Source organism: Canis lupus, chromosome 21, assembly GCF_048164855.1.
Source record: "Canis lupus baileyi chromosome 21, mCanLup2.hap1, whole genome shotgun sequence".
NCBI classification, from domain to species: domain Eukaryota; kingdom Metazoa; phylum Chordata; class Mammalia; order Carnivora; family Canidae; genus Canis; species Canis lupus.
The window spans coordinates 41,897,784-41,906,023 of record NC_132858.1 but is presented as its reverse complement, the minus strand read 5'-3'; the positions used below and the strand labels follow the sequence as shown (position 1 = coordinate 41,906,023).

Sequence of the window (8,240 nt, the reverse complement as noted above, 5' to 3'; positions counted from 1 at the left end):
GTCACTGTGCACAATTTCTAATATTGAAACTTTAGAAGCAATCAAAAGGCTTAACAATAGGGGAATATAAAAGTAAATCATAGTAAGGCTACTCAACAAAATTCTATGTAGCCATTAAAGTGTCAATAAGAAAGAACTATAGAAACGTGACAAATGCAGAAGATAAGGCACTGAGGGGGAAAAAGCACAATATAAGATCGTATCAATGCCATAATTATAGTGGAATAAAAATATATTACCTACGAAGAAAGGCTGAATGGAAACATGAAAAAAATCCAAATGATTTTACTTAATGTGAGGAATTTTTGTATGAACTTATCTGTTTTTATCTTAGAGCATGTTTATATCATGATAAAGCTCGGCGCATCAAAGAAAGTCTGAACGAGAACACAGAAAGGGTTTCCTCCTCCACCTGCGTATTATGAATGTAAGAGGCCGTTATCACGAATTCTCATTTTTAACATGACCCTCTCCTCAGGTGGAGGGAGAAAATTGGACGTAGGGTACAAGGCACTCACTGTTGAGTTTGCACACCAGTAGGGCATGGTGTCTCCCTCCAGGTCTAGAAGGAGCTACAAAGCAAGTGGCCGTCAGGAGAAGCTGGACGTTGTCTACGGTGAAGCCGAAGCCGGGGTGCACATAGGCTGCCAACCCCCTTGGGCCTGGAGGTTTTCCGCCTGCTGGTGTTCTCAATCCTGGTTGTACATGACAATGGTCTGGGGGAGGACGGTGAGATTTTAACACTTTGGGTGCCTGGACCTCACCTCCAGGGATTCTGATTTCATTGGTCTACGGGTAGCTAAGTAAGATGAGGGAGTGCTAGGAGAACTCCCCTGGGTGATTCTTCCCAGAATGAGGGCTGACAACCACTGGTTTAGGCCCTTTGAACTTCCAGACTGTATCCTGGAAGTCTTGGAACTGACCCCAAAATTTGAATTAGAAGAGCACCCCATTAACTCTTTTTACTTTTTATTGCAATAAAATACATATGACACAAAATTCACCTTTTTCATCATTTTCAAGTGTACCGTTCGGTTGCAGTAAGCACATTCACAGTGTTGTCCGACTATCATCTCTGTCCAGTTCCACAACGTTTGCATCATCCCAAATGGAAACCCAATAAGCCGTGGCTCCTCATTGCCTCCTACCTCCTGGCAACCACCTTTAAATTTGCTTATTCTGGGCAGCCCAGATCACTGGGATCACGCACCGTGTAGCCCACGGGTCCTCCAAGTGGTAGCGTGTGTCAGTACCTCATTCCTTTTCGTGGCTGACTAGTGTTCCACTGTATGGACAGACCGCATTCTGTTTATCCATTCGCCCGCCGATGGGCATTTGGGTTGTGTCCATCTTTTGGCTTCCATTCACTTTTCTCCCCATCTCTGAAGTCCCTCAGGCACAGAAGACCTGGAAAGGAAGAGCTTTTGAAGTCAAGGCTCTGGAGCAGGTTCGCAGTTCTCCAAGTGTGATCTCCCAACCAGCTAGGAACCACTTAGGAACTTACTAGAAATGCAAAATCACTGTCCCTGCACCAGACCGACTGAATCAGAGTCTCTGGGGGGTAGGTGGTTATAAAACTCTATGTTGTAACAAGTCTTGCAGGTGACTGAGACACGGGCTGATGTTTGAGAACTACGGGGTCCCTGACACTGGCTGGGATTCCAACTCGAGGTGTGTTTGCTGTCTTCACTCAGGTCAGGCTGCCCCACGCGGCGAACAAAGCGCCTTCGGAGCAGCGTGGTCCGGCCCTGGGCAGCCTCCCCGGTGGTTCAGTAATAACACCCCGTCTGTCGGGATCCAAGCTGCTAGTGTCACTGAGTTCAGCTGGTGCATGAGACAAGGTTGACACGACTCCCTTGTGTTATCACAGCTCTCTGTAATAAACAAACACATGTTGTAAGAAAATAGACTTAATTAGAGAGCTGCATCCTAGCAGTTTACATTGTTGAGTGTCTCATACACAGGGAACCGCAATCAACACGCTCACTTCGGAGAAGCTACCAGAAAACAATTGGCAGGGTCTCCACAGGGCCTGGCGTTCCGCTTCTCCTTCCTGCCTGTGAGGATCCCTGCTCTTCCCGCCAGCCTGCACCCCTGCCCACCTGTCCGTCCTGGGGACCAGGTGTCGTGGCACCTCCACGCCTTCGCTCAGGCTGCTTCTCCTCCCTGTGAACACCCTGTGGTCACCCCCCGCTCATCCAATCCCATCCATCCCATCCACCCCTCATTATTCAGCCCCACTTCTTTTTTAAAAAAATATTTTATTTATTTATTCATGAGAGATACAGAGAGAGAGGCAGAGACACAGGCAGAGGGAGAAGCAGGTTCCAGGCAGGGAGCCCCATGTGGGACTCGATCCTGGGACCCCGGGGTCATGCCCTGAGCCAAAGGCAGACGCTCAACCGCTGAGCCACCCAGGTGCCCCTATTCAACCTCACTTCTATCTTCTCTCCTGACAGCTGGAAGACAGGGGCATGCCAGCAGACAGCCATCTCTTCCCCTGGTGCCACCATCCCTATTTGGACACATTGTATGGCCACTTTCTGTTTGCGGTCTTTAAAAAAAAAACAAACAAACAAATATAGACACCTTTTTTAGAGCAGTTTTAAGTTCATAGTAAACTTGAGCAGACCATACAGAGATTTCTCCTCCACCCCCTGCCCCCCTCACACACACAGCTGCCCCCATTATCAGCATCCCCCACCTGAGTGATACCTTTGTTGGGGAACCACAAGGACACATCATTATCACCCAGAGCCCATCCTTTACATTAGGGTTAGTACATTTAGAGTACTAAATGTACTCTAGTACATTTTAGGGTTTTGGATAAGTATATAATGACAAGCTCTGATGTGTATGATGTAGCAGGGGGTGATATTGTTTAAAACCACAACTGTGGGGGCACCTAGATTGCTCAGTGGTTGAGCATCTGCCTTTGGGTCAGGTCATGACCCCGGGGTCCTGGGAACATCAAGCTCCGGGCATGGCCTGAGAAGGAAAGGGGAAAATGAAGAATGAGCTAAACTCTGTTCTGTAAGGAAGTGGCTAGAATTTGAGGGTTGGAGGATCTAGTGAGCTGTGCAGACAGCCGGTCCCAAGGAAGAGCAAGCCCGGGAAGATAATGCCACGCCAGGGCCTCAAGGGAACATGGCCAGTAATCCTGACGGGACAGGACATTTGGCTTTCTGCTATTGCCTATGCTATGCTGTGCCCCGACTCCTCTGCTTAGGCCAAGAACAGAGCCTAAGGCACAAAGGATAAGGGAACTGGGGCTGTATAGAGCAGACAGTGACATGGACGGGAAAAAAGCTGTCACCACCTGGGCCTGACCAGCCCGGTGAGCTGAGCTGGAGACCACTAGCCCTCCGAGACAGTCTCTGGAAATCCTGAGGAGGGCCTGGATCTCCCAGAAGGGGAGATGGGACTCGGCCAGTTACCCTGGATCACAAAAAGAGGATGAGCCCAGAAGGCTGGACCACTTAAAATCCTGCTTGTTTTGCAATTATGATCACACAATGTCTACTATGCAGAAACAGCACAAGGCTATATTTGACCTTTCTAGATCATTCTGCTGTGATGGTGGTTGAGACACGGCGGCTTTAGGAGTGCTCCCTGCCAGATAGTTGAGGGGGCCAATATATTAGGCAAAAATCACAATAAAAGGAATGTGCATCAAGTATCCTCTGGGTGCCATATATTCGTTTTGTTTTGCAATAGCCAAAACAGGGAGTTAACTGCCTCGACACTTTTTCAGACTAAAATTACTGCAGCCATGATACAGACAGAATTTTGGGTCCTTAGTCATCCATATGTCCATGCACTCAAGTGGACTAAAGATCCCTTTCTCTTTTTTAGATTTATTTATGTATTTTAGAGAGAGAGGGAAAGTGTGTATGCATGGGGGAGGGGCAGAGAGAGAGAAGCAGCCCCCCCCCACCCCGCTGAGCACAGAGCCCCACTTGGAACTCCATCTCACGACCCCAAGATCATGACCTGAGCAGAAACCAAGAGTCGGACACGCAATCGACTGAGCCACCCAGGTGCCCTTGGAGATCCCTGTCTATGGTGGATCTTGGATCTACTCTGCCGTACACACTTCCCTTTTCTGAGCCAAGGTCACGAGTACCTTCAGGTCAAGTCCTTCCATTATCTGCTGGTTCTATCCCATCTTGGCTGAGGGAGAAACCGCACCACACCACACAAACTGAACCCATGCAATGTCTGCTCCTCAGCAACTTCTCAAGATGTAGACATTCTCTTGAACTCACTGCTGCCCCAGATTCGTCAAAGGCTCAGTTGACTAGGATGTTGAGTCTGACCAGTTTCCCAGAGCGAGAGGTAGGGGACTTGGGCCCTGGAGCCTGCCTGCTGAGGTGTGAAGCCTGGCTAGGTATCCTGAGCTCCGTGACCCTGGGTAGTTCTCAACATTTTTTCCTGGGCCTCGGTTTACCCACTTGCAAAACAGGGCTATTGTGTTACCAGCCTCACATGGTTGTGTGAGACTTGAGTGAGATGATCCAGGCGGAGGGCTCAGCGCTCTCCCGGGCCCCTAGTAGCGCTCAGCAAGCAGCAGCGATCACCACACCTGGTTAAGCCAGGACAGCCAAGGACTCTCAGTGCAATGCTTTCTATTGGATTATGCTGTGGCTTGTTGCCATTAACCCCCGCGAAGGGACAGCCAGTGGCACCTGTTACTGTGTCTACACTAAAGAAGCTGAGGACACAGTTTATAATGCTGTTGCAGCGTCCTCCTTCGAAGGGTTCTAGAGATCTTTCTTTCCACCCTAGTCTGAGCCCTCTTTCCAACTTATGAGCACCATGAATGATCTAAAATCAGGTCTCTGGCCTCACACTGGCCCTGAGAAAGCAAGTACAACTTTGCAGTAGGTATTCGGCATGGGCCTCGTGTCCGCTTCATTTTATGACTCTGCCCCTCGTTTTCCTTACGAGGTGTCATTCTCTGCCTGGGGATAATAACTCATCATCATCATCATCATCATCATCATCATCATCATCATCATCATTGTCATCCCCAAGCCCCTTCTGGAGGAGGCAGATAAGACCCAGGCTTTAGAGTCTCTGACTCAGATCTGAATCCAGGACTACTACTTTTCACTGTGCCTCAGTTTCCTTATCTATAAAATGGGTATGATAATAATCCTAAAACCTCTTCACGAGGAGGAGGTGTAGTATACTAGCTAAGAACCCAGAGCCCAGTCATCTTCGAATCCAGGCTCTGACACCAGCTGAATGACCCTGAGCAAGTTTTCTAACCTTTTTGAGCCTAGGTCTTTGTCTATAGAATAAGGATGCTGGTAGCTACTCCTTCAGAGGAGAAAAAAACATAAATTAATATACAATGGAATCATTTAAACTACGCTTGGCACATAGTAAGCAGCATATTAGCTGTCAGCTGTTAGGATCGCTATTGTTATACCTGCAAAGTGCTTCAAGTGGCAACGGCTGCTAGCTCTCACCCGTCCCTGGTCACGAAGACTGAACAGCAAGCAGCTATCCCGGTAACTCTGGTCTCCTCCAGTGTGGACCAGGGCAGGAATTCGTGAGCAAGTGTCTGTATGGGACACTTGAGCGTGAATCCTCCCAAGCCTCTGGCCTTGGCAAAGCCAGGAGAGAAGGCTGGAAGGAGGCAAGAAGGTGAGGACAACCCATCTTAGATGCACCTGGTGCAGGCTTTCTCTGGACAAGAGAGAGCCTCGACCTTTGAATTTCCAAACTAAATAAACCCACAAGCTCAGCACTTAAGCGGTGTGTCGACAAACGAGCTCTGGTATGTGGACAAATGAGCTCCACAGCCTGAAGACTGGGGATGTGTTTCTTATGTAAATCCACATGAGCAAATAGAACATGCTCTTCTTCCTTTTCCAAATAACCCAGCCTGGGAAGAAGCCACCATCTGGTTAAGCAGGGGTGAGGCTGCAGCCCAGGTGGGTCCCTACCAGCCTTCCCACCACCTGCTCCTCACCACTCCTGCTCCCCTCTCTGTACTCCCGAATCATTTTCTCTTATTGTCATACCTCCAGGCACCGAAAGCTACCTTGGCAAATTAGAGATGAGGTCAGAAATAGACACAGGGCTGTGGCTGAGAAGAATTTCTAAGGAGAGAAAGGCATTGACGGAAACAGAAGCTGTAGTAGAGCAAAAAAAAGAGAGAGCGAGAGAGAGTTTTAAGGCTTCAGGCAAAGAAACCAGCATGATAGAGAAAAATACAGGAAAAAAGGATCCAAGAATCAGGACGTTATTATCATGTTTGTTATTTCACCTTTTTAAAATGCTCACTAAGCACCAAGCTTACATGCATCCTCTCATTTGATCTTTGAAGATAGGTGCTGTGATCCTCGTCACTTTATAGGTGGAGAAACTGAGGTTTAGAGAGGCTTGGAGATTTGCCTGAGCATCATTGTGCCCCATGTGAGTCAGGGTAGATCGGAGAAGATTCACAAGAGATCCACAAAGATAAAGAGGAACCTGAAATTCATGCCTTTTATCAAAAGTCTAGATAGTGTGGTGAAAAGAAGGCTGGGGAGCCGGTGCAGAGGGGAGGAAAACTTGGTAGCGACACTCTTGCTCCCTTTCCTCTTTCCTGATGGGTCCTTGAGTCTCCTGGGGGCGGGGGTCATGGCTGGGGAAGCTCGCCCCACCCTTAGCTCCAGGAGAAGGCGCTAATGTGCTCCACTGGTGAGCACTGACCATCTCCCACACATGCTCCCCAGCAGTGAGTGGTGCAGGGGTGGGTGGAAGACTCACTTTGAGCCAGTGAGGTAGGAGGTACATTTCCTGGGGTCTTCTGAGAAAAAAAAATCTATTCCCTTTTATGAAAGCTCCCCTCCCTGCCCCCCAAATAATAACTGCATCCACTGGGGCTGAATAAGGAAGCATGTGGCCCTAATGGTTGCTTTCAAATAGCCATTCTCCCATTCTTTTTGGATAAGAATGATTCAATTTCTGACTAGGCACACTTGGGTCCAGCACAAGATTTTGTTTCCCAGTCTCCCTTGCAGCTGCCCTATGTGACTGTGATCCCAGCCAAAGGAATGTAAGCAAAAGGGTTGTATGGTACTTGCAATGAGTCTCCTTACAAGTGAGGTGCCAAGACTTTCTCATGTTCCTTCTTCTTGCTTAGAATTCAGAGGTAATGATGAGAGTTCCAGCAGTCATTTTGGACCTTGAGGTGACCTTGAGATATGGAACTAAGAGATATGCCCTAAGATATGGAACTCCAAGTTGGACATCTGGGCCCATGATGGAGCCACCATACCAGCCCTGGACTGCCTGTCTCTGGATTTCTCTTGCACGGAGGAGAAATACCCATCTATCTTGATACAGCCACTGTTATAGTAGAGTTTCCATCACACAGAGTAAACTCAATTCTGATGGATGGACCCAGATTTCTGCTGACAACCATCTTGTAGCTGCAAAGGAAGGCAGACTTGGGAAAAAGCTGATACCATGCAGCAGAGCAGAAACAAAAGAAACTAGATCTTTCAGTACATCATGGAGCTGCTGGATCAAGCTTCTCCCAAATTTGATATTTATCATGAGACTTTGCAGTTACATGAACAAATACAATTGCTTTATTTTTTAAAGCTTATTTAAATTGAGGGTTTTGCTACTTGCAAGCAAAAGCATCTTAGTAGCTACATACTTACCAATATTCTTAAGGAGATAATACATTAGTACACAGTATTTCATTTCCAAAGGAAACAGTACAAGCAGAAGTTAATTTAAAGCACATCTGGGTTTTCCTTACAGTGAACTCATTAAACACATGAATAAGGCCTGGATGATTTTTTTTTCAGTCACCTCACATTTATCGAGCCCCTGCTATGGGCCAGGTATTTGATGTAAATTATTGTTCATCCCTGCAATGGTACTGAGTGAAAGAAATTATTATTCCGGTTTTACAGATGGTGAAATCGAGGCCTGGAGATTTAAATAAGTTGCCCAAGGTCATGTTACTAATAAGGACACAGCAGAGACTGGGAGCCCAGCCTATGGAGATCCCACATCCCCAAACTTTGCACTGCACTGAGCCCTGGCCACAGATGCCACATGTCCTAGTGTTCTGTAGCTCCTGTCTTTTAATCTTTGCCTTTGGGAACCTTCCAGCTCAGGCAGTTTTGAAGAACACTTGTATCAGACCAAGAAGAGGGACCTGCAGTTGGGTGACCCAGCATATCTTCCTGGTCAGAGATACAACTGTCCCCTCCCTTTCTTGCCTC

The 8,240-nt window shown here is 47.6% G+C and overlaps 1 long non-coding RNA gene across 1 annotated transcript in view; it reads right to left on the bottom strand.

Moving 5' to 3' along the window:
* Positions 1-952: 952 nt before the first annotated feature.
* Positions 953-8,240, bottom strand: part of LOC140613521 (uncharacterized) — a 32,145-nt gene continuing 24,857 nt past the window's right edge. Inside the window, exon 3 of the long non-coding RNA XR_012014517.1 lies at positions 953-1,407. This is a non-coding gene — a long non-coding RNA (uncharacterized lncRNA). The remainder of the gene's footprint in view (positions 1,408-8,240) is intronic.